At 44.7% G+C, this 27,143-nt stretch overlaps 1 protein-coding gene across 2 annotated transcripts in view; it reads right to left on the bottom strand.

Annotated features, from left to right (window-relative positions):
• The window catches only part of MIDEAS (mitotic deacetylase associated SANT domain protein), a 75,726-nt gene that overhangs the window by 36,635 nt on the left and 11,948 nt on the right, over window positions 1-27,143 (bottom strand). The window contains exon 1 of one of the 2 annotated variants that reach the window (XM_081889633.1): window positions 16,422-16,926. The exons of the other annotated variant lie outside the window; for it this stretch is intronic. The gene's annotated coding sequence lies outside the window, so the exon portion shown is untranslated. Of the gene's footprint in view, window positions 1-16,421; window positions 16,927-27,143 lie in introns of those variants that run through there. 2 annotated transcript variants of the gene reach the window in all.

The raw sequence follows: 27,143 nt of genomic DNA, 5'->3' as shown, positions 1-27,143 counted from the left end.
GTTCATGTGGGTCAGAGGAGTGTTTTACTTTGGATCAAAGTTCAATTCATGCTCTGTGCTCAGTGACCGCACTTGCATGTTGCACTAAACCAGTTTAGTATGACATGAATGAGCGGCAATAAGCCTTGGACTCACCCACTCCTTCCTACTCGCTTGCTCCTCCTCCTACATTGTCAAGGAATAATTCGGAAGATTCCACTTTTGATGAAGCACATATTGATATTCTTTCCAGACCTGGAACTGTGGTTAATCTTTTCTATGATTAGTTTAAACAAGCCAGCTTCAGTAACTTTAGTCTGAAGTTGGCTTGTTTGAAGCCAATCATAGTCCAAGCAACACTACAAACTGTGGTTAAACACAACTGTAAGCTTTTGATCACCTCCTTGCAATAGAGGAGAAAGAAAGTGGGGAGCGTGGGAGACCAGGGCTCACTATGACTCATTCATGTCTTTGCAAACTGTGATGGCCTAAAAGAAATTATTGTTTCCCCAGTTGTAAAATAGGTTCCACCAATCTACAGAACTCTGATATCTCATCAACTGTGTCCTCATATTTGCACATTAAAAATAATACTTTTATAAGTATGTTCCAAATTTCCAGTCCAACTTGATGCCTTCATTCTGGTTCATACAAAAAATAATGATAATTTTAATTTGTCCTGCCATGTTTCCAGCCTTTTCAAAAATGGAGGGGGTTTTTTTCCAAAAAACTTTGCACTGGCACCAGAGCAACAGGTGTTCAAAGCAAAAAATCCTCCTGAGGTTGCACAAGTCCTTCAGAAGTAAATCAAAATCAGCTCTTTGGAAACAAACTTTTATAACTAATCTACAAAGAAAAAAATTACTTCTTGCCCACATTATTTTAAAAAAATTGGTAGAAAATGTTATCTGCCTCATTTTAGGCCAGGGAAATTGTGGTATCTCCCCAAGGTAGTTCCCCGAGTGACAAAAAAACCCCCCCAAAAACCTACTATAAGAGCTTCAAAAGCACAAACCAAAGGGTTCCTGATGCAACATCTTTTTAGAAAATACAGTAAAATTAAAACAGGAACTTAAAAAAAATAATGTGACGACCATCTCTAAACATTTTTAGAAGTTCAATGAGCTACTGTAACATAGCCACAGACAGCCAAGTGGATGCAAAGGCTGGATCAGACAGGATAGACCTGGCTTCAAATAATCCACGAAGCTCACCGGGTCACCCTATACAATCATCTTCCTAACATACCTCTTAAATTTGCTGTACACTCTTCCGATTGCCTTATTCCTGACTGATGTTTAATGGCCTGGACTGCGGTATCTCATTGCTGTGGATAGTGCTTTAATTGGCTGGCTGAATATTTTATGGACTGTTCTCAAGAGTGGAGGGAAGGAATTTGATGGTTTGATGGTTGTTGCATTGTAGACATTTTTTAATTTTTGCAAACTGCCTCGGACAGGCATTGCCCAGAAAGACAGCCTAGAAATATTTTAAACAGATAAAAATAAATACACCATCCTTAGCTCCTTGGAAGAAGGGCAGGATTACAACATATTAAATAAAAGAATGAGCTGTAAATCAGGAAGTTCCTGGTTCACCTCTCATCAGATATGCACTGGGTGGAATTAGGCAAGCCACTGCCACCCAACCTGAATCTGTCATATCGGGAAAATCCTGACCTGCCTCAATGGGTTGCTGTTAAGGATTTCTTGAGATAAATGCAGATGAATTGCTTTCCTACAGAGTTCAATGGGCTTAGTCACAAGAAAAACTGTACTCCTGTACACAAGCTAGCCAGTTTCTGCAACTGTGATCATGAACCACATGGCAAGAACAAAGTGCTCCTCACCTGACACAACTGCTGTGACCTGAAGGAGCTTCTTTCACACAAGTTTATTTGTTCCCTCAGGTTACCTGGACAGGCACTGCTACATGCCCTATCTACCAAAACACAAAGTGGAGTCTTTTCAGAGGTGGTCCCTATGTTGTGAAATAGTCTCTGCAATAAGCCCACCAGACACCTTCATTTCCAGTCTTCAGCTTAGACCTCTGCCTGAGTAGCTTGTTTACCTGTGGCTTGCTGCTATATTATTATTATTATTATTATTATTATTATTATTATTATTATTATTATTATTATTATTTTAAAGCACACCCCACTTCCCCCCACACCTGGGTCTAAAAGTGGTTCACAAACAAGCAAGCATGCAATATACAAAACTTCAAACATTTATTAAAATATACAAGAACAAAACATTTACTATGTATAGGCCTCCTGAAATAAAGCCACTTTAACCTGGCATCTGAAACTTAGCAATTAGAAATTTCCTAATTTTCATCAGAATCTGTGTGAGAAGTTGACAATTTCAACAGCATTCCCTTCACGTTAATTGCCTTGTACGATACTTTTTTAAAGATCTTTAAAAGATTGTTCTGAAAAATTAACTATTCCTCTTCCTTTCAAATATCACTTTCTATTTAGCTGTTCTACTGCAAATGCCAAGTTCATGACCTCACATCTAGTAACATTAAACTCCCATTTGCCTACCCATCTGTTGAGAGCCTCGTGCACGAGTTCTGCCTTCTACTCAACGGCATCTGCTATCTCACTTATATCTGGAATCACAAGCAGGCACATAGTTATGCAGACCTTTGCAGTGCAATTCTATGCATATTTCCACAGTCTTCAACTGAGCTAACTCACAGGAAACTGAACAGCAGTGCAGCCCTTATACCGGGTTCTTTGCTAAGGAATAGGGCCTCTTCGTTTAAGAACATTTTATCAAAAGCAGTGTGCTAGAGTAAGGCTGCAATCCTGTATCCACTTATCTGGAGCAAGACCCTTTAGACTCAACGTGGCTTAATTCTGGGTAGAAGCAAACAGGAACGTGCTGCAAGTATCATGCATTGCTGCTCCATCTATCTCAACACTTTGACACTGAATAAAACTCTCTAGGCAAGATCACAGGAGACTTGTCTCTGTTTTCAGCTCTCCCCGTCCCCAAAAGACTGTGGTAGCATCTGAAATAGCATCTGAAATCAGTCGAGCAGGTAAAGGGTCACTCACTTATTTGTGGCCTAGTAAGAACCACTGCCAGGCAGCATTCATGAGCTAGAGAAGAGTCTGCTTTTGATTTTCAGAGCAATGAAGTGCCCTAAACAGTGCCCTAAACAGGGAGGATAATAAAAAGTAATCCTGGGATAATAACCTTTGTGACTTATTTACAAGACTGTAATAAAATTCACATGCAGCTATTAGTTTTGCCTTCAAGTTCCGTTTTGTTTTTGTTTGTTAGATAATCTACATCAGGATTTGGTTAAAATACCTGTACCGCTTTAACCTGAGCAAAGTGCTCTGTCAGCCATTCAATGAATGGATTCTTCCCAGGAGATTGTCTTCTCCCAAGAGATTCCACTCTCTTGACTTCCAGTTTTAGAGACACTCTCTTTTATCTGTTTCCTCTTCAAGAAACTAGTGCCTTTACATCCAATCCCTTTTCCTACACCTGCTTAGGCAGCTGGCTATTTCCAGATCACTTCCACCAACTTTTCTGGGCCTTAAAAACTATTCTAAGATCCGCTTTAGCTTCAGTATGTTGTTTTAAATTCAAGGTTCACACAGCAATGCCAGCAGCACACAGTGCCACGTTCACACATCAACAGTAAGCCAGACTTATTGTGAATGAGAAGCATGCTCCCCAATGACTCTGCTTTGTTGCTTCCCCGGGAAGAGCTGGATAAACAAACCAGAAAGCTGCAATTAAGCTGGACTTCCTGTTACATGTGCAAGTTACAATCACTTGTCAGTCTTGAACCATGTCTCATCGTTGGCTTGCAGATTATGGCTTGCTACAGAGCAACAAACTACAAACCCCAGTTTGGACAAAATGGTTGGTTTATCCCAGTTGTACCAGGGGAGGAGCAAAGCAAGAGTGATGGGGCAGAACATTCATAGTAAAGCACATTAAGACCAAAAACCTGGCTTGTATATTGTTGGATAGGGGGCCATAGTTTGTCAGGCAAGTACAGTCATACCTTGGTTCTCACTTAGCATAGCATGAGACTCTTAATTTCAGGGTCATGGTTTCAAGCGCCACATTGGGCAAAACATTCCTGCATTGCAGGTGGTTGGACTAGATGACCCTTGTGGTCCTTTCAAACTCTACAATTCTATGATTCTATGATAACCCTGGCATGTCTAGTTCAAACAATTTCAGAAATCAGGAATAAGCAAAGATTTCTGCCTCAGGGACTCTGAAGAACTGCTGCCAAACAATAAACAGATGGTTCAATAATGGCCTGATCAAGGACAAGGCAGATTCATGTACTAGCAGGTTCAATAGCTGGAAGAAAAAAAAACCCAGTTACTAATAGTTAAGAATTTAGGTGCAGTCCTGCTGGATCAGACCAAAAACCAATCTAGCCCAGCACCCTGGGCCAACCAGAAGCCTATGGAAGATCTGCAGGCAAGGCAACAGATCAACAGCCTGCCTCCATTGTTATTCCACAGAAAGTGGTATTCAAAGGTACCTCTGATCCTGGAGGTAAAACAAAGCCATCATGCCCAGAAGCCATGGATAGACACATTTATTTGGTGGCAGGGAGATAAAGCTAATTCTCTTTTAAAGCCATCTAAGTTGATGGTCATCACTACATTATGTGGCATTCCATAGTTTTAACTATGCATTGTGATGAACTAATATTTCTTTTTCTCAGTCCTGAACCTTCCACCATTTAGCTTTATTGGATGGCCCTGGGTTCCAGAATTATGAGAGAGGCAGAACACAAAAAGCACTTTCCCGAGTCTGGGATTTGCATATAATCTGAAGGCACATAAGGCTACCACCTTCCTGAAGCTAAGCAGTTCAGGGCCTGATCAGTGTCTGGATGGGTGACTCCTTGAAAAGCACATGTGTACAGCCTTGGGTTCCATGATGTCAGAAAGGTGAGCTATAACATAAAGAAAATGAAATAAATGGGACAAATAACAAACACACACAGTTTTGTACACCTCTTTTTGGATAATTATCTCACATTTATATGCACTAACATTTCCCATACTGTAGGATTGCCATAGGTCCGGAATTTCCTGGACATAGCCAGGAAACACTGTTCAGATTTTGCCGAATTTCCTTTAAAATAGCTTTACAATTGTTTTTTGAGATTTTGCAAAAAAAAAGCTCAGTAACTTTTGTGTCTGGATTTCCACTTTTTGAAATATGGCAACCCTACCACACTGTATTTCTTTCTTAAAGTACCCTTATTTAATGCACAATGTGGGAGCTTGCTATGTGGAGTCAGTTTTTCTATCTGCCCTAAGGTACCACCCAAGCCTTGAAAAATAAAGAAGAAAAATGGATCCCTTGTCTTGGCTATTTATTTTTTGCCTAGATCATTCTATTATCTGCATGACCAACCAAGATCCATAGGTGCTAAAGAGGAAATGAAGCACCCTAATCTGAACTACTCATTCAAGGTACCACAAGAAAAATACAGTTTAAGAAAAATATTGTGGCCTGATCTAAAAAATCTGAAGAATTGAGACAGAAACTCATAAAAGATTCTTATGGAGTACCCCACAAGCTCCCATTTAACTATGGAAGCATTTCTACGGGTGGCACCATGTAAAAGGCATCTACCTGAACTTCTAAGCCAAATTGTAGGGGGAAATAAACAAAGTCAAGTTCACCTACGTCTGAATACAGTATGCTGCATATTTTACCTTCTAGCTTCCTTCTTGTCTCAAACATAACTAATTTTGCAGCATCGGTGTGATCTAGATTTGGTACGTGGCGTTAACAAAATGGCCTTAGGAAAGGTCAGACGCAAGGAGGTTGCCATCCTTGTCTTGTTGAGGCTCATGCACACCACGAAACTGCCATCGATAGCGACAGATACTGCTGAGAGCCAGGCAAGCCAGTTAAGGTAAGCAGTGCTCACGCATGTATGGATTAATTATAACTTGGCCAAAATCAGTGCATACCCCTCTTGTCTCTAAAGCCAGCCTCCAGCCACATGGCCACATCAACCCAATTAATGAAAATCACCCAGTTCAAGCTTTGTGAATAGCAGGCACAATTAACATTCCTGCAGGCTGCCTTGCAAACCAGCCTTTTCCCTCCCACTCACCACCCACTGCTCCCTGAAGTGGGAAATGACAGCAGAACAGCCCTCCTACACACTGGTGGTTTGAGTGAGGAATAAAAACTGCCTTCTGTGTGGCAAGAGTCCCCCAAAGAAAAAATCCAGCATTTCTGCAGAAAGGGGGTAGGGGAACCAAACAGGAAGGGGAGAGAGGGGAAAGAAGAAATAATATTTAATCACGAAGGAGGAAAGAAAATGGTTTCTAAAGAGAGAGTGTTAAGCAGTTCCACCATACCAGCAGTGTCCTTCTATCTTCCCATAAGCAGTAAAGCATTTAGAAAGTCTTAAGATGCAAAGGGAACTGAGGAAGGAAATGCACCCACTGAGCACGTAGGAAAGTGGGTCATAAGCCACCCCCATTGTAAGGGACTAGAGCAATCTGCAGCCCCTCCAAGCCCTGATCTGGTTTTTCCTGCCATGCACTGTGTCAGGGAAAGCAGCACAGGGCTGTGGAGATAGGCATCAGTACAGGCTACAGAGCCTTCACCCACCTGGGGCCTTCCAGATGTTTGGGAGATGGTAATCCAAAACATCTGGAGGGCCCCAGGCTGGCAAAGGCTATGCTGCACAACAGCTAGACCTACAGGCACTCCTGTCCTTATTCAGAAATGACACAAACCCTGATGGCTTGTGCCACTTGTGGAAGCGTGCATAGGCTGCCCAGTTTGTGGAAAGAGAAGCTAAGGACAAATATTCAGGGGCTTTGCACAGCAATTAATGCTTGCTTTTAGAAAAAAAATGCTAAATATTTGGATTTAAAATTTGTGAAGGCTGGCAAGCCTCATTACAGAACTGATGCACCACCTAAACCTTCAGGCAACCACTGCTAACTGAACTAATCTACTTGTGCTCTGGCTTCTGGGCCTAGGTAGGCCTTAGTTTTCACACATGCTCCCTCCCGATTTCCCTTTCATTGAGGACAGAATGAACTCATGAGTCACTCATTTTCCTTGTCTCGGTCACCCTGGGTGCCTTGAGTGGGATTTCCCCGTATCGAAAGCCCCCAAACAGTATTATTGTCACTAAACCACACCGACTTTTACAAGTATGACAAACTTGGATCGAACTATGCTGCCACAAGACTTGTTTACCCCAGTGTTACAAAACCAGATTGCTCTTTAGTTGTTTCAGCAAATGTCACAGGCTTTAGAAAGAAGAGTGTAACCGCTCCACCCGCAGTATCATCTACTCTTCTGGTCTCTTAACACAAAACGTATGGGCTTCGCCTTTATTTATTCTTCACTTCAACAGCACCGCTGCCATTCCTTTCAACTGCTTTAATATCCTCCAGCAACTGGCATGTTAAGAGACATATTAGAGTGGTATCAGAGGGTCAAAGGAGCAACATATGTGACTCAGAGAGTGGCTTTCAGCCAAGTACTTTACACAGAAGGGTCCTGTGCTTTTAAAGTGACATGTCAGTGCAAACTTTGGTCTCCTGCTTCCCCATTTCCTTGTAGTAACTGCTTGCAAACCTTAGTGCAACTGTTGGTTGTTTATTGCAAACTTGGCCTGCGGCTCTTATTTGTTTCTACTGGAAGAACTGCTAATGGACAGTGTTCTTCAACAATAGACAATAGAAGACCCTGCACTTGGCAGTAATCTCTGCAAGAAAAACAACACTGGAGTGTGTGTGTGTTTTTAAGGTGTCATTGCAGAGAGGGGGAGGGAGTACTTATTACAATGTCTAGGTGCTGTTTTGGAGTTTGGAAAGATATTTTGGGAATGGCCATGATAAAAAAAATTAATCCTGATAAATCTCACCATTAATCCCTACTTAATAACCAAATCAAACTCTGTTTATGTTGCATGAACAGGAAGGTGGTGAAACTTCTCAATCCAGAAGCTGCAAAGAGAGTTTGTTAGGGTGTGTAGCAAAGAAAGCGGCATGCAGAATACAATGGAAAAGGGAAACTGCACACACCTGGAATAGGGCAGGTAGGCTGGAGATGAGGCCTCCTACAGAAAGGGGAAGCAGCACCGCAGATTTTATTTCAGCAGAACTCAATTTGTTGCATTTGTTTTGTTTAACTACTTGATGGTTTAGAAATCGCTCTGACAAATGAGATAGGGCTCACTTTAGCTTAAGTATTGCTTACTGTTGTGAGAAATACTAGTAATTTGAGCTGGCTGGTGCATGGTCCAGCAGGACCTAGAGAAGGTAATCTATACAATCATGACACAAAAGTACACATTCGTTCCTTTTGGAAACAAGTTAGTTGCTAACGATTAACGGAGCTGTTAACTAGGCTATTTCTGGCTCTTCTCTTTGGAACTGCCAAGAAGGTAGTTGCTACCAACAGAAAGCAGTGTTTACGTCAGCCATGCAGGAACTGCAGCCGGCCCTGGAGTTGGAACAACTAAACATGGAGTTGGCCAGAAGTTCTCCTCATTCTTGTATTCCCAGAGCCAAGACAATACTCTTGCTGCTTGCACCAAGAACAAAATAAACTGGCATAAACAAGCTAAACTATGGAAACTAGGGACAATTCCCAAGCTTAAATTTGCTTTGTTTCTGCATGGCGGTGGTGGGGAGGGAGAGGCAGGGGAATGCAGCCTTTGCAGGAATGCAGAAGAGTATTTGCACGGCTAAGGTAATCTTTGCTCCCTCTTGGACTTTCCACTTCAGAACAAATCAGTATCTAGGCCAAGAGTAAGAAGCAAGGCAGCTTTAAAGCTTTTACACTGTACGGTAGATCAGAATGTGAAGGCTGTGCAGAATCGCTACTAACACAGGGCCCCTCAAAGTGGTGACAAAGCTGTAACAGGAGGTGAAAAGGGGGTCAGAGATCTGAATCTGGGGTTTGGGGTAGGGTTGATCAGCAGCTCTGCTCATTTGCACATGCTTTGCATGCATAAGGTCCCAGGTTCAATCCCTGGCACTTGCACATAGGACAAAAAACAGAAGGAAACTCTAGTTATTGCCTGTCCACACAGACAATGCCGGGCCAGACGGACCACTGCTCTGCTTCAGTATCAGACAAATTCTTACGTTTCTGTCTCCTCCACTGAAACCAGGAGTTGTGGTGAATAAAATCAGAAAGACACAAGTCAGGACTGCCATCATCTGAATCTTAACCCTGCCAATATGTTTCATGTTATTAATATTCTGAGTAAGAAAAATGATATAGGATAAATGTATCTGGTCACTTTAATTAAAGAAGCAGTTTAGGGTTGATTCAGCCAAACCCTCTTATAGACATATATGCCTCTCTGGATACATCAGCCACGAAATCCAAAACTGTTTGTTTGTTTTTTTAATACATGGCTACTGATTTAAATTCACAAGGGACCTGAAACTGAAAGGAGGCTTGGTAATGAGAAGCTTGGAACTTATTGCAGAGATTTGACTTCCTCAGAGAAGACACAGTTCACACCATTACTTGCACCAAAGAAAGGCAAAGAAATGGCTAAATTCTTCCGATGGCTCACTGCCATCCTACATCTCATTGTCAAGCTATATTCTCAAACGCAGAGGTTCTGCAAGCTCAGTTTCTGCCCCTTATAACTCAACATGATGACAAAAGCTTACGCATTTCCAGCGCTACAACTCTGATCCACAAGTTCTGTGTTGCAAGCTGGAGGTAGGCAGAAGATGAGGAAGAGGATGTTTCAACACTTCAGGAAGTGACAGCTACAACTGCAGCCAAGGTTCCCGTGCCATTTTTCTGGGTGGTTGTTGTTGTTGTTGTTTTATCCAGAGAAGTAAGTTTTCAGCCTTGCTCTTGACCAAATCAAAACAAACCTACAGCATCTCACTTGACGCCAGGAGTGATTGCCTACTGGGAAACTATTATTACCAATAACTTAAACTCTCATCAAGATGCACAGAAGAGAAAGTCTCACAAGTGGATATATTTCAAACCCTAAAACACCTTGTAGACTGCATACCTTGGTAAAAATCCAGACATAAAGTATGTATACCAGATACAATGTATTACATCTAATAAATACAGTATTTCCTTTGTAATCCAGAGTCCAACTAGTCACATTCTGCACACACTGGCATTTTGGAAACTTTTCCAAGGATAGGAAAGCCCTATACAGTATGGATTTCACTCTAGTAGTCCAGTCAGGAGTCAAAATGACACTGTAAATGGAGCAAGTTTCACAAGGATACTGTTATCTGCCATATCCACGTGGGGGAAAATGCTTCTGGCCACAGCTGTCACAAGGCAATCAACAGTAGCCCAAAGTCACACATCTCCAACAAATGAAGAAGCCGAAAGCTTGGCTGTTAACATCTTCCAGCTGCTTCTCCTATTACCGCAGCTTCTTTGGATTCAACTCCAAGTCAGTTCACTTTCATCCAAGCACTTAATAGCCACAGATTTAGCAGAGAGCAGTTCCTAAGAACTGGCCACCTCATACAAACCAGGAGAGGTAAATTAACACAGAAGGTAACTAAGCAGTTTTGACTTCCACCATTTTCAATGAAAAAGGACATACACAGATCTCAGAGAAAAAAGCAGAATCTAAAAGTGGTTCGGCTGGATTGTAACTATAATATGCTTTATTAAAAATGAAGTCTTGAGGCACTTTAAAGACTAATAAATTTATAGTGTTCAACTTCCATGGACTGGAATCCACTTCATCAGAAGCATTTAGTATCGCTCTAAATTGGCATGTATATTAGGAGTGAAAAAATGTGAAGAGTAGGGTCAGAGGGAAATGAAATGTCAAAATTTTAATACAGTATAAGGTTTTGTGAATGGTAAAAGGTAAAGGACCCCTGACAGTTAAGTTCAGTTGCAGATGACTCTGGGGTTGCAGCGCTCATCTCGCTTTACAGGCCAAGGGAGCTGGTGTTTTGTCTGCAGACAGTTTTCCCGGGTCATGTGGCCAGCATGACCAAGCCACTTCTGGTGCACCAGAACACCAAAACCAGAGCAGCGCACGGAAACACCATTTACCTTCCTGCCGGAGCAGTACCTATTTATCTACTTGCACTTTTTGGCATGCTTTCCAACTGCTAGGTTGGCAGGAGCTGGGACTCAGCAAGCTCAAGAGGCTCAGTGGTTTAGACCACAGCCCGACCCGCGTTCCTTTTGTGAATGGTAGCAGAACATTATTTTACATATGCTTAAGCTATAATGTACCTGCCACAGTCTGTATTAGTTCTCCTCTGCAAAGTGTCAGTGTGGGGTCTTGCTGAACACTGTACCAAAAGCACCACTGATCAGCAACAATTTTAAACCCCCCTTCAGTGCAGCCCCTGACCAACATAATGGCATCAGGTGTACAACAGGTGGGCATGGCAAGGCTGAGACCTCCTCAAGGGTCAAATGTTCTAATGTACCTTATTAGGCCCACACGCTAGAGCTTCCCCAGCACTGTCATAATAAATGTATTCGTCTTTAAGGTGCCCAAGACTTTCTTGTTATTATTGAGGCAATAAACTTACACAGCTACCCCTCTGAAAAACGTTGCATTAGGAGTCCGCTGCAAAAGCACTACATCCAAACGTTAAGTACTTCACTTTTGAAACCCAAAAGCGTATAAGACAAAACAAAATTATCCCCATCTTCATAAAATAAGAGGAATAAAGGGCATTGGAAGGATAAACCCATGGTTATATAATGATGTAGTGGCAAGGATATGTTATATAATCTAAGAATAGCACTCATATGAATCCTAACTGATAAAGGTCAAAGAGAGGGTAAACACCTCCTTTCTAGTTACCTATATAAATTTCCCCCTTTTAATTTAGGCATTCACTACCTGTTCTGGCAGGCTGTGCAATGACAGAACAATGCAAAGGTTTTGTAATTTGTACTTTAAAGATCTGTCCTTCAACGTTCTACTTGGCCCCATGCAAGTGACCAAATTTTACAATGTTCATCTGCATGGCCGATAGGCCAGGAATAGGGTAAATGGTTTTCAAAGTTGCCAGCATCATAAAAATCTGAAAATCAAGTTTCCACACTCAAAGCTCGATGAGTGCATTCTTGTTCAGAGCCTTCATCGAAAGCAGGGTTTTTGTTTTTTTGTTAAATTCTAGTCTTTGTTATTTTTGACTATCAGCACCAATTACAGCTCCTATGTGCTCAAGGCCAACAATCTTTCTGTGTATAACTGCATCAACTATGAGATGACTTGCATAGCAAGCCAGGCCACAGTGCTACAGCTGAGCACTCCCACCTCTGCACCTGATTCACAGTTCCACCAATGCCCAACAATTGTGGCCTACAGAAATTATTCTTATCCTGGAATGGATTTTCCCCTCTTGAGAAACTAGGAACATTCACACCACATTCCTGACCATTTTGAGATTATATACTAAGAGCTCTCTTCATGAGATCTACTGCAGGGTATCCAAATACGATCAAGGTTAATAAATAATTTTGTTTAATTTTTAAAAGTCACTTGTTAAATAATACTTTAATGTGTTTTTACATTTCAGTTATAATAAGTATTTTTTATGGTTCCATTTTAAACAAAGCCAACACAAATGTTAAATTCAAATCTTATCATTCAGCTTATGCTCCTTTAATCAAACAGATTTGCAGTTTGCTTTTCTATGGGAAAAATTAAAAATAATGGAGAAAAATAACTGATTTTCAAGCCAGGAATTGTAAATGTAATGAAACAATTCATGCATTACAGTAGTACCTCCGGTTGCGGACAGGATCCGTTCCGGAGGTCCGGTTGGATCCCGAGGTTTCCACAACCTGAGAACCGCACATGACAAAACCCAGTCAAATACTTCCGGGTTTCGCATCCTGAAGTTTACGTAACCAGAGGTACTACTGTATATCAATTATTACAGCAAATTATTAGTATTTAGGACACCAAGCAGTGCAAACATTTACTTTCCATCTCATGGAGAAACACTGTTTTGTCCAATCATTACCGGCCTTTCCTTGCAACATTATCCTCAATCCTGCACACGTAACTTTGCACTAGTTTGTAACTTCTCTTCAGTCTTGCATCCTTGCAACTGTACAGACACTTGAACAAAAATCTAATAATTTCACAGTGATCCCTCCCCCTCCTTATCTCTAAACAGAAAAAATTGTGCAGCACAAAAGACATGTGGGTTGCATGACCAGACATTTCGGATGATGCTCGTATAAACTGGAAGTATAAAACTCTTTACCAAGTTGCAAACCAATATGCTCTCATTGTTACAGTAAACCAATTAGTATGCATTCTTGGGCAGGAAGAGACAGAGTGTTGTTGCACCCAAATCAATTCCACCGACTCCAAATTTATAGAGATGCAAGACTTGTGTTAACAGCCCACTATCCTCCTTCATCAAAAGTTACCCTAATGTCTCAGCATCTGGAGACTTCTGGCCATAGAAAGGTTCCCACAATTAGTGCCAAAGCACTCTACCAGTACATACATAGTTGCATGCCTTCTGCCATTCAGGCCCCTTCCCATCATCCACATAATAAGGCATCCTGTCATCAAGTTCATTCTTTAGTAACCCAAAGCCTCAAGCCAGTGTAGTTTGCATAATTTCTGAAGACAAAGGAACAGACTAAAAAGTCATTGCAATCACACCCATGGAGGGATAAAGTATCTCTTTCTCAATCCCAACAAGTTCAATATAAACGGTTCAGCAAGCTACTAAGCGTGCAAGAAGTAAATGGTTCACCTCAGTCTGCCCAGGACTACTGTACTGAACACAGCCTTCATCAACTTGGCCCCCTCCAGGTGCCAAGAACTACAACTCTGTGCTGGCTGGGACCAATGGGAATTGTAGTCTAAACTATCTGGAAGCACCATGTTGGCAAAGGTTGAATTAACTTATACTAAGCTTGGAGACACGTTTAAGATTTTAGCAAAGCCACTAGTAGTCTTTTAAACAGATTTCTGCATTTGATTACATTGCCCTGGCAGTCCCAACAAGGTGATAAAAGTTCTTAAGAACAGTGCGCACATATCCTAAGCCTAGACAAGAGTTAATGTACTTGAAGGCCATTCTTCAGGCATATCCTTGGCTTCCTAGTGTTCCTATTTCTGGAAAATAAGGGGTGTTGACTTATTTCTTTAATGTAGTGTTTTTCCAAATTTATACCTTCAAGAAACCCTTACATTTCCACTGCAACATGTATACAAAGGATCCTCTGCAATTTTGCCATAGAGTGTGGCCAAATCACTTGGGCTAACCCATCACAGAGGAAGTCAAACCATGTGTAGTTCCTGCATTGCTTCAGCCTAAACTCTGCTATTTACAGCAGTCTGGAAGCAATCAATGAACTTATCTGTGATTCTGAAGTCAGCCCTAGGCAAAAGCAAACTTTATCAACACATCTGCACACATGAGAGACATTGCACAGTAACAGGCAATACAACCACCGGGCAAGGCATGAAACCCAAAGCTTAAAAAAAGGGGGTGCATTTAATTCTGTGTATCAGAAGACAATACCTCTCCTGTATAAACAGGCAAATTCTCTTGAGATAAGACCTTCTAAATGAGCCTTTACACAAATGTCCCCAAGAAACATACTTTTGCTGAAAGCTGCCCATCTCAGAGCTAAAACACAACTACTAGAACTTGTAGGCTTCCGATTAAACTGCATGTTGGAAGATGCAGGACAGATTTTATTATTTTGAAGTGCTTGTTCACACAGTGCATATCAAGAACTACTAGCCAGGATAGTTATGTTCCACCTCCGCTGTCAGAGGCATTATGCCTCTGAATACCAGTTGCTGGGAACTGAAGATGGGCAGAGTTGCTTGGGGGTTTCCCACAGGCACCTGGCTGGCTACTATGAGAACAGAATGCTGCACTAAATAGGCAATTGGCCTGATCCAGCAGGCTCCTCTTATGTAGGATGCAGCACTTGTCAAGTACAAGGACCTATTATGCTCCTCTAGTTAATAGCAAAGCTCTCTCATTGATTTCTACAGGAACTAGAACAGCTTCGATGATGTCACCTGCCAGAACTATGGCCATACGCCCTGGCAAGTCACCACGACTGTGATTACACATATCTTTCAACATTGCTGCCACTTTTGCTAGAGCGGCTGGTGGATTGCAGGATGAGATCACAGTTCTGGGACCCAGGAGTCACCTGGACTTTAAACCACCACCTTGACTCCCTTCACATCCCTTATCTCATTCTCTAAAAATTTATGAGCACACTGGGACTTTGCTGCCCGTAGGAGCACATTCTATAGGTTTGCTAGCCATATGGGCTGAAACAAGTGGGGAATTTAGGAACTAAACCACCGTGTATTTAAAAAGAGTATCTCATTCTGCAACCCCAATGCTTGCAAAAAGCATGAGATGCAGGAACCACCTTACACAAGCACAACTTTTATGCTTCCGGACGGGAATGAACGGCTGCTCTGAAACTCGCAGCCCCCCTCCTTCCCCAAACTAGTAAATAAAGACTTGCGGCCCATCTCTGCACGCGCGGGGCGGTGCACGTTGCTCTTAACAAAATGGAAAATCTGCACGAGAGAGTTCCAAGATTTTGGCTTGTGTGTGTTTGGGGGAGGGGGGAAGTTGGCATTGCAATTCCTCGTTAAAATAACTGTGATAACCAGGGGTAGGAGAGGGGAAATCGGAGTGGAGGGGGGGGGAAGGTAAGGCAATCTTGCACGACTTCCACCCTCAGACACAAAGCATAGCTTAAATTCCACTTCGGGATTTACCCATTAATCAGGAGCAAAGGATTAGGGTGAATTATATGCGGCGGCGACCGGGAGGGTGGGGAGTGCATGGAGGCAGCGTCGTTTCGAAAGCGCGACGTCTTTGGTCAGAAAAATGTCCATCTCATGACCAGGAGAGAGAGCGAGCAAAGGCCACCCAAATCACCTCTTTCCACTTCTTACTCCCGTTTAGAAGCTGCTCCCATCTGACAAAGGGAACGTTTTGCAAAACACACACACACACGAGAGGGAGAGAGAGAGAGAGAGCACTCCGCCTGCGTCTCATTTCCCGGTTCTGAAGGGAGGAAACCTCCTTTCCGCGGCCGCCCCTGAGCAGCGCCGAACTGCGTAGCTGCACAAACAAGAGTGAGGCAAAACGCAGGGCTCGCAGGAGGCAGACAGGCAGGCTTTAAAGAAAACAGGAAAGGCAAGCCAAAAAAGTTCCCCCCAAAGCCCTCGATTCGCCCTCCCCACTCTAACTCTTCCATCCACTCCTTGCAATATTTATATTGCAACAAATCTAAATATATATTCCACGGCTGCAAGCACACAAGCACCCTTTCTTCCCCACGCGCTGCGGCTTCTTTTGGTTTCCAGCACCAGCTCCGCGCTGCAAAGAACAAGCGGAAGAAAAGCAGAGGCCCTGCTCTGGACCGTGCAGACGTCCCCCCTCTCGCTTTCAAACTTACCTCCTTGTTCTCAAGCGCCAAATAAAAGCCAGGCGAGTTCCCATCGCTCTTCTTCACTCCAGTGCTTCTCTGCTGACGGTTTAAGTGCCAAATCCAAAAAGCAACAAGCGACTGAGGAGGAACAGACCTTCCCGCTACGCTACCCCCCCCCCCCCGGCAAGGCTCTCTTGGAAAGAATGCAGGAAGTTTCCTTGCAAAGATCCCGTGCACAAGTTGTCAGCCTGCTCGGTTGCTCGCTCTCTGCGCACAAAGTCCTGCAGTATTTGCTCGCGGCCGCCCGGGATGTGGAGAGCCCCGGTTTGCTGTTGCTGCCCTCTCCACCGCCAACCGCACGTTGCAGTGTCAGGATTGCAAGTCTCTGAGTCACAGGATTTGAGATCACAGCTTGGGGAGCAGAGCGGTGGGGAGGGGGAAGGAGGTGGAGGAGGAGGAGGGAAGAGAAGCTCCTTAGCTACGAAGGAGGCAGCAACTGCAGCAGCAGCCACAGCAGAGAGCGCTGGCTTCCCATCCACCCGTCTCCCCGCCTCCTTCTGAGAACCAAGAGATTGCACAACTCTCAGGAAAGGAAATTAGGAGCAGCCACCTCCTGCAAAACACATAGGTCCTGCTGCAACAGAAGTAAAACCAGCTCTTCCACTTCATCAGCACAACTGGCTCCTGCTCAGGCTCCCCCACCCGGCAGCAGGCCTAAGCCACGCCCATTTCCTGTGGCCATATAAGGCAAATAAAGTTGTTTTTTTAATGCATAATACAGTATAATAACCACCCCATGTAACTCAACACTTTCGTTCGTGCGTGCGTGCCCGTCTGTGGCTATGAGATGGAGAGAGCGGGCCCGTCCGTCCAAAAGGTTCGGTTGCCAGGAAGATCCAGTTGCTCTGGCACGCATTGCTAGCATCTCGACGCAGCTACAAGGTCAGGGGGAAAGAGGCTGATCACGTTACTGGAAACGCTGTTTTGCCAGGAATAGTGCTGACTTTTTCCCGTTTGGAGGGACGTTTACTTTTGCTCTCTCCTTGCTTTTATAGGCTAAGCCCGTAAATCAGGCTTGTGCGGGATTTTTGCATGGGGGGGGGAGAGACACATCAAAACAAAAGCCCCAATTAAAGCGCTGGAAACTCACATTTGGGCGCAGGAAATGGAACGGGGCGCGGGGGGCGAAAATGGTCTAGGAGGGCCACCAATATGATTAGAAGCGCAAATTTCCCGGCTGCATCCTGAAGGGGTGCAGGCCGATCCTAGGCAAGCACGTGCCGCTTCGTTCACCGGGGGGGGGGGCTAAGCCCAAGTAAATCTGCGCAGGATTCCCCCCCCCCCGCCGACGTTATTGCATGGGGATAAAATTCCACGAAATGGCTTGCGCCCGATCCAGATTAAAAAGGCGTATAGGATTGGGCTGTCAGGACTTGCACAACGAGGCACTCACGTTTTGCACGCGCGCCCCTACTTGCACCAGCTACTCTAGGAAGTGCCACGACATTTCCTGCCGTTTGCACAAATGCAAACCAAAAACAAAATGCAGACGGGAAGGTGGGGGTGGGAATTGTCACCAAAAATGTGGGAAGCAGGAAGGGTGAGCAGCCCAGAGTAAAACACATCGTTGGATTCGAGTATCGAGAGGCCTCTGAGTTGCTTTGCTGTGACTCATCGCTTGTTCTTGTGCAACAGCTCCAGCTCCTTTATGTATGTGAAAGAAGGCTATTGATAAGCCCTCCCTTGGAGAGTTGTGAGTTCCGCAACTGTGTGGCCGTCTTCCTTTGGCGCCTCCCACAAATAATCTGCATCTCCTCCACCGTCGCCACCGCATTTTCAGTTTTTATTTGCATCTTGCACAGCGCGCGGGATATCCATGCAACAGCAGCTTCCGTTTACTACTACAGCAGGAAAGAAACGTGCATTGCAAATGAGTGCAAGAGGAAGGAACAGTGCTGTGGCAGAACAGGAAGGAATCGAAGCCCTGGTAGCATGCTGGTTTCTGCAGCCAAAAAGGAAAAAGAAGAGGAGCAGTCTCATAACAGCTGGGCAAGAGTTCTGTCATGTACCATCTTGCAGAGGCATTCACCGCATTCCTCTTGCCGAGAAGAGCCAAATGGGACAGCCCAACACTTGCTAGACAGATGCCTCTAGTCAGGAGGAGATCTGGAAAATTCAAATCATCCAGCTACAAGCAGTTGTGCAAAGTAGCAGAGTTTAGGCAGGCCCGGGACTTGCTGATCAGGAGGTCGGTGGTTCGAATCCCCGCGACGGGGTGAGCTCCTGTTGCTCAGTCCCAGCTCCTGCCAACCTAGCAGTTCGAAAGCACGTCAAGAGTGCAAGTAGATAAATAGGTACCACTCCGGTGGGAAGGTAAACGGCGTTTCCGTGCGCTGCTCTGGTTCGCCAGAAGCGGCTTACTCATGCTGGCCACATAACCCAGAAGCTGTACGCTGGCTCCCTCGGCCAATAAAGCGAGATGAGAGCTGCAACCCCAGAGTCGGCCACGACTGGACCTAATGGTCAGGGGTCCCTTTACCTTTAAGTGTGAATTTGCCATAAGGTGACATACAGTATAAGGAGATGGCAGAACACAATAAGCTGCTGCTGGATCAGGCCAAAAGGGCTATCCATTCCAGCACTTTTATGGTCAGGCAGAGATACCCATGCGAAGCAACTGGTATTCATAGACCTACTGTCTCTGATAGAGGTGGTAGAACAACAGCCTGTCTCTAGGGTGGTCAACAGATAGACCACAATCCACCAGTGGGTCATCGATCAATTTCTGGTGGATTGCACAGTGTCTGTTGATAAGTTGGAGTCTTGGAAAGAATTTTGATTGGATATAGAAAAAATACTTTTTTATTATTTAAGCTTTTATTGAACTTATTCAAGTAATACTTTTTGCTTTCCCTGACCACCACCCCTGCTTACAGATAGATAAGCCTGCCAACTCAGGATAACCATTCATGCATCTGATACAGTGGTCTCTATTGGCCTTATGCCATAAGAAATTTGTTAGAAATTGCTTAAGTAAATAAATGACTTACACTGCCATCACAATTTCAAAACACACAAATGCAGCAGGAATAAAACATCCCACTAATTTATAAGCAGCAGCAATGATGTTTCAAAGCACAGCATATGATAATTAACCAATGTACGTTAACTTCTGTTCCCTAGGAAGGGAGTTCCAAAGATTAAGAGAAATCACTAAAAAGTCCCTGTCACTTTAATATGCCACAAGACTGTTATTTCTGTATAGCACACTAATGTAATTATCCCTCTAGAAGTCATTTAGCACAAATGCATACTCGGGGTTGCCGAACACAGTTCAATTATGCCGTAATTGTTTAAAGATCTTGTATCTGCACCCTTGCTATGTAAATTTAAAACACCTCGGTGGACTGGGTATTTAAGTACCAAAAGAAAAAGGGGAAAAGGCAGGCTGCATACAAGACTGAAATCAGCCTACGGTACAGGGATGAAAAATCTGTGCCTATCCAGACATTGTGGAACTCAGCTCCCACCAGTCCCAGCTACCAAAGCCAATGGTCAGGGATGATGGGAGTTGTAGTCCAACAACAACTGGAGGGCAAGCCATCCTCCAGCCCTGCTGTATAACCCAGTCCTGTCTTCTCTGACAGATGCTTTCTAGATAGAGGAGCTTCCCAATCCTGTAATCTGAGTTCCTCTAACTGGTGATACTGGAGGCTGAACATGGCACGAGGTACGACACAGACAAAGCATGTGCTATACCCCCATCACTCTTTTCTTGTTGCACACACCATGTTTGCTTCTGGTAGCAACCCATGAGTTCACTGGTTCTTCATTAGACTTGCACATCCTCTGCCTTAATGTAATCCACTGTCTAGTAGTAGTAGTAGTAGTAGTAGTAGTAGTAGTAGTAGTAGTAATACTGCATAGGTTTCAGATCTAAGAGTAAGGAATTTGTATATAAAAGCCTTTGATCGACTAGACTCTGGCTTCAAACATCCCATACTGTACATTGAAAGCACACATCCACAAATAATCTGGGAACTGTTGTTTATTAAGGGTGCTGGGAGTTGTAGCTCTGTGAAGGGTAAACAACAGTTCCCAGGATTCTTGCAGGGTGTGTGCTTTCAATGTACGGCGTGTGTGTGTGTTATGCAACCTCTGCAGCCACTGCTTATAACCTCCCACAAAGTGAAATCAAAGAGCCTAGTGGCTCACATTCCAAACCAATGGAAAAACCCCAGGTTCCTGGAAAGGATGCCAAGGGTTTTCTGCTCTGTGCACATCTGGGATCAAGTGTTCAGTGTCAAATGAAAATATGAGACCCACAGCATGATTCGACATTAATTCAAAGGGACTCTGAATGTTGTTAAAGACAATATGCATTTGGTGAAAACAGCAACACTGACAAATTGCCGGCTATGATGTCTCCAGCTCTACCGTAATTCACTGTATCACTTGTGTTCCCGTGGGCTCTTTTATTCAGTATGCAAAAGTGTCAAGTTTCAACACGTGCAAACAGGATCCACAGAAAAGGCCTGTGAAACCACCACCAGCCTTCTAAAGATACAATTAAGAGTAATTATAAGTCCTTTCTCTAGATAAAGCTCACATTTGCATGTAGGCTTTGTTCTTCTCATTGCTTCAGTGCAGGCTTTATCATCAAAATATCCTCACGTTTTTGGATAAGTGATATGGGGTAAGTGAGATATCACTGCAGTTCCCACTCAAAGCAGTGTTTCAGATACATTTGTGGAAGGCCTCGTTACACCGTAATCCTATTTATACACTCAGAAGTAAGGCTTAAATGGGGCTTACTCCCAGGCATCCTCAGAGTGTTTAAGCAGATTCCACATTTTTCACTGTGCTATTTTTAAAATCTTGAAATGAAGAGAGACATACTTTTGAGAGAGCACATGGCTATTTCTTTAGAAGATGCACAATATATGCATCACCCTCCTAAGACCACAGAGAGAGAGAGAGAACAAGCACACTCTCTTTGTCACATCCTCTCATTTATTTTATCAGCAATTCCATATAACAACACTTTAATGCCATACCCTCCAACATTTCTCCAAAGAAAACAGGGGCATCCAAAATGTTCCAAGGGTGATTTGGAGTTCTGAGTGGTGGGCAGTTAAGCACATACACCTCGCCATTTCTCCACTCAAAATCACTCAACCTACCTGTTCTGGAGAAAACTAGAAAGGGCTGTCAGGGGGACTTGGTTACATGCATCTTGTGATCTCTGTACAACCCCACATTCAGGCTCCATGTCTGCATATAGCCATCTTCTAGGCCTGCAAAGAAATCACTAGATGTTTGCTGCTCTGAGGGACATCTTCCGACTCAGGTCTTTTTGGACCTTTGTGATAGTGGCAGCTCAGGGGAGCAGGATATGCATTAAACATTCAGGATACTGGAGAGATTACTGTGTATCTTTCCTTGCCAACCAATTCAAGGAGAGTAGTGACAATATATGTACGATAAATCTCTCTATGAGGCACAGAGTGCAAAGCATGCAGTCCTGAGCCAGAAGAACATCAACGACATGGATATTTCTCCTTTTTTGTGGGGTTATATGTTGATGATGCTTTCCAGAAAGCTGTCACACAAATTTGTCTTCAGCTTTTCATGACTATCAAAACTTCTTGAAACAAGAGCTCAAATGGTTTAACTTCAGCAAAAGCTTGCTGCAAGTGATAGCAGATTTGCAGCCCAGTTATATATACTTTTACTCAGAATTTCCCAGTTAAAGCAAGATACACCCCCAAAGAAGCCTGAGTAGGACTTCACCATTATCTTTGGTGCCAAGAGACTAGCACTCCATATTCACCAAACATTAATCAGTTTGTTGCACTGACAACAATTTTCTTTTTCTTTTTCTATTTCCATGCAATTAAATGCTTTTTGTTTGTTTGGCAACAAACCCATGGACCTCTGCAATAGTTTTCAGGAATTACCCACTTCTGCTTTGTTCATGCTGTCACCCTTTAATAATTTTGTGTTCATCACATGAAAATTTAAAGCAACTCATGGTGACTTTCCCACCCAATACATCTTGTGCAGGGTGCTCCTCATAAAGCACCATCACTGAATAGCAACACATTAAAGCTACTGCCCTGCAGGCCAAAAATTGTCTGGTTAGTTCAAATAAATTAACCATAGCACTTTTGTCTTGGGTGTTCACTGTGGTTTGTCAGATCACAATGCTATGATGACAGGAGAAGCTACATCTGGCAGAATTGTATTTTCTGTTAAATTCTGAAAGGTAAATAAACACTTTCCTGACAGCACAGATACAATAGCAGAGTATTCTACGTTGAGGCCAAGAATATCCTGAATAGCAAAAATCTAAAGCTCCAGGATTTTGATAAAAGAGAGGCAGTGACATTTCAGTTGTCAAAGCCTTCACGCTGTGCCCGACTTGATAAAGTTTCATTGAAATATCTGCATTTAAAAGTCACTTTGGAGTAGGTCACTATGTCCTGCCAATTTATTAGCTCCCCAAAATAGACATGTTGAGTAACTAACCATGCCACTAGACTTTCAGATCCCTTCTGTTTAAGCAACAGCATATGACTGGAAAGTGACTTCAATTATACTAAGCCTGCAGGCATGGCCAAACTTGGCCCTCCAGCTGTTTGGGGACTACAGTTCCCATCAGCCCTGACCACTGGTCCTGTTAGCTAGGGATGATGGGAGTTGTAGTCCCAAAACAGCTGGAGGGCCAAGTTTGGCCATGCCTGTTCCACAACACTCTTAAGACCCCTAAAAAGTTGCATCACGTAATGTCCAAGTTGCTCCTATATAAAAAATTCAAATATTGATTTTTCCCTCCCCGCTCTTTAAAGACTTAGAATACATCATATTACAGTGGTACCTCTGGATGCGAACGGGATCCATTCCGGAGCCCCTGTCGCATCCTCAGTAGAACATAACACGCGTCTGCGCGTGCGCAGATTGTGTTTCGCCGCTTCCACGTGATGTCATTTTGAGCATCTGCGCATGCACGAGTGGCGAAACCCGGAAGTAATACGTTCCATTACTTCCAGGTCGCTGCAGAGCGTAACCTGAAAACACTCAACCGGAAGCATATTTAACCTGAGGTATGACTGTAGTTTGTTAATACAGTTGTACCTTTGTTGACAAACAGAATCCGTTCCGGAAGTCCGTTCAACTTCCAAAAACATTCAACAAGCAAGGAGCTTCCTGTACTCAATTGGAAGCCACGTCAAACGTTCAGCTTGCAGAGAACATTCACAAGCTGCAACACTCACTTCCGGGTTTGCAGCATTCGGGAGCCAAAACGTTTGAGTCGCGAGGCGTTCATCAACCAAGGTACGACTGTATTGCTATTAATGACTTGGGCATGAAACCTGCAGCCTAGAAAGCAGGTGATCCTCTGACCGGGTTAAAGCTAAGCTGATCAGTGCCTGAATCACAGGGCCACATAAGCTGCTCAGTGGCTTCAGATGTTATAGAGAAAAGCTGCCAGCACAGTCTCCTCTCACAATTATTAAGAGGTAACATCTACATGATAAACAAATGCGTTGTGAGTGAGTTTCACAACAGTTTATTTAAAAAAAAATTAGAGTGGAGAAGGTGGCAAGACAAAGGCAAATTTTATTTATTCTACAGTCACTTGTCTGCTCTTAATTATCCACAGTAGCTTTCCTCTCCACAGAGGTCCAGCTACATGTTTGCAAGGACACAAACCTCATAGGAAAGCTTGTGGGAAGACAGGAATATGGTAATAGGTGGAGAAAGAATTAATTGATGCTTCTCTGCTGCAACTTCTCTTATCCTTCAGTTCTCTTTTTCTTTCTTACACAGATTTACATCTAATGCACATGGAGGCCTTTCACGTAGCATTGTTTGCTTAGAAAATCCAAAGAGGCTCCTGTACAGGAAATATTATAGAATGCAGCCTATTCTCTCCTACCCAAGATACATTTTGAACATTATCCTCCATCATCAGCAGACAATGGAGGAAGAGACTGCATAGGGAGCTGCAGGTCCACATTTGTAATATCTGAAGCTGCTATGAGTTCCTGAAAGGAGGGATAGGATGCAAATGTAGAAGAACTGCGAAGTCTTCCAGTTTTTATTAATGTCAAATATTTATCAAGAATGAGCAAGAAGACCACTGAGTCTCTCTCCAAAACACATTACAATTTTGCTTTTCTGTATTTTCTTGTATAAAACTTAGTTATTTTAACACTTCTCCTCCTCAGTTGTTTTAATACCTAGGAAAAGAAACAAGTGCAACAGCTTGAGGACTTTTATACGTAAGATAAAACATGAATGCAAAATGCCCAGTAGATATATAATCAGCATGCATTAGTCTTAAGATTTGGACATTGTGTACTTAACAACTCTAATGCACTCTGTCATACAGGAGAAAAACTGTAGCTCAGTAACAGAGCGTCTGCTTTGCACACAGAAGCTCCCAGGATCAACACCCAGCATCTTCAGGCATGGCCTTGAGAGATCCTGCCTGAAACCCTGCAGAGCTGCTGCCAGTCAGTGCAGGCAGTATTGAGCTAAATCAGTGTTTCCCAACCTTTTTTGGGCAAAGGCACACTTGTTTCATGAAAAAAATCTCGAGGCACACCACAGCCCCGTGACGTCAGCGCGCAGCGTCACGCCGGGAGGGACGCACGAAAGTGTAAGTTTCAATTCCCCCCCCCTTGCCTTCCTTCTGTGCCAACCGCCAAAAAGCCAAGAATCGCGGGACCGCCGGCGGAGGGGGGGAGGGCGAGCGGAGGCAGCGACGAGCCCCGTTCCTCCCCATCCGCCCCATTCCGTGCAAGGAGCGCGAACAGGTGTGAGAAGGGGGTCAAACCTGCGGGCCGGCGCCGGGGAACCTCCAAGCTTTGGGGGTGGGGGGGAGGAGGCAGCAAAGCGAGGCAGGAAGGAGAGCGCGGCTTGGCTGGGTAAGCTTTGGCAGGGGCAGGGAATGAGAGCCGCGAGGCGGGCGCTGCGGACGGAGGCGCTGCCCGCCGAGCTCGCAGGCAGCCAGTCAGGCAGACGGCGAGAGCCCCGCACTGGGCGGCCTCTCCTGGGAAGTTTCAAAGCTGTAGTTAACTTTTTTAATTATTATAAAAAAAATTGAATGCTGGAGCACGATTTCTGTTCTCATCCTGAAGCAAAGTTCTTAACCCAAGGTAATATTTCTGGGTTAGTGGAGTCTGTAACCTGAAGCCTCAGTTACCCGAGGTACCACTGTCCCATGTAATGTAGTTTTGTGTTTTTGTGTTGTGAGCCTTGGATGTTAAACAGCCACCACCACCGCAGGCCCTTAAAAACAAGGTACTTTCATATTCATCTTTACTTGGAGGCAAGCCTCCCTCTTCCCAAGGGGGCCACTTCCCAATTCAGAGTGCTTGGCATCCTAAGGAGGGGAGCAGCGCTGTATTTGGGACGCTGCTGGCGGCAGAGGGGCGCAAATAACAACACTGAACAGATCCGTTGGAAAAAGCAGCTGTACCAAAATGAATTATTGCGAAAATGAGGGATATTTGAGGGAGGGGCCGTCAAATGTTGTCCTCGCTCAGGACGCCACTTGAAGGAAGCAGCGGGGGCGGACGCGGGTTGGAATCCTCTCAGCCCGGCCTCCCTCACAGGGTTGTTGTGGGGGGTAAATGGCGGGGAGCCCCGCCCGCCCCCCCCCCACCGGAGCTCCTGGGAGGGAGAAAAAGGAATGCGAAAGCGCTAATAATAAAAGCCAATTTATATATGTGGAGAGAGGGAGGGAACCCTGAGGCCGCGTCAGGCCCACAAAGGCGGGAAGGGGCCCCTCAGCCGTGCAGGAGGCGCCTGTCCCGCAAGAGGCCGGCAAAGGTCACCTCTGACGCCCTTGCGCCTCCCTCCCTCCATTGCGCGCGCAGCGGGGGGGGGCATCGCTCACCATCCTCCGTGGCTGCGCGTGGCGGCTGCAGGTCGGCGGGCCCCTCTGGCGCGCGTGGACGGCGGCGCCCCTGGCGCAACTCAGGCGCTGGAGGGAGCGGAGCGAGCGGTACATGGCGGAGGCTGAGGAGCGAGGCGCCGCGGGCGGGCGAGGGGGAGGAGGACGGAGTGGGCGGAGTCGCAGCCAATGGGGTGGAAGAAACCCACGTTTCCTTTTTGAAAGAGAAACTTTTAAACGAGCGCGTGGTTGAAGAAGGCGCTTGCCCAGCTCCCCTCTGCGCCTCGGAGGGCGGGTTTGAGCACGCGCAATGCGCGGCCCTCCCGCCCTGTGCCGCCGCCGTTTCGCGCTCCTCCCTTTTGTCCGCGCTGCCCCGCCGCCGCCCCATTGGCCGGGTCCTGTCAGCTGATCCTGTGTTATTTCCTGTGTGTGTGTGTGTGTGTGTGAGGGGAGAATGGAGAGAGAAACCTCAGCACCATCACCGCGGAGCCGCCCCCGGCTCGACGCGGATCCTCGCCGCCGCCACCCCGCCTCTCGCCGCCCGACTCGCCCGCCTCCCTCCCACGGCACACCAGGCAACGTCTCGCGGCACACTAGTGTGCCGCGGAACACCGGTTGGGAAACACTGAGCTAAATGGACCAATGGTCCAACTCAGTGAAAGGCAGATTCCAACAGAGGGTATGCCACTAAGTTGTCCTTGGCGTAAACCCATTCAAACTAATAGATCCAAATTAGTTGTGTTTATTAATTTCAGCAGGTCTACTCTAAGCTGAAAAATGATCTATATTCTTTAACATAAGAAGAGCCTGCTGGATCAGGGCCAACAGCACATCTAGTCCAG

The sequence above is a fragment of the Podarcis melisellensis genome (assembly GCF_964234715.1).
Source record: "Podarcis melisellensis genome assembly, chromosome: 1".
Taxonomy (NCBI): Eukaryota; Metazoa; Chordata; class Lepidosauria; order Squamata; family Lacertidae; genus Podarcis; species Podarcis melisellensis.
Note: the sequence above shows the minus strand (reverse complement) of the source record. Positions and strands in the feature narration are given on the sequence as shown.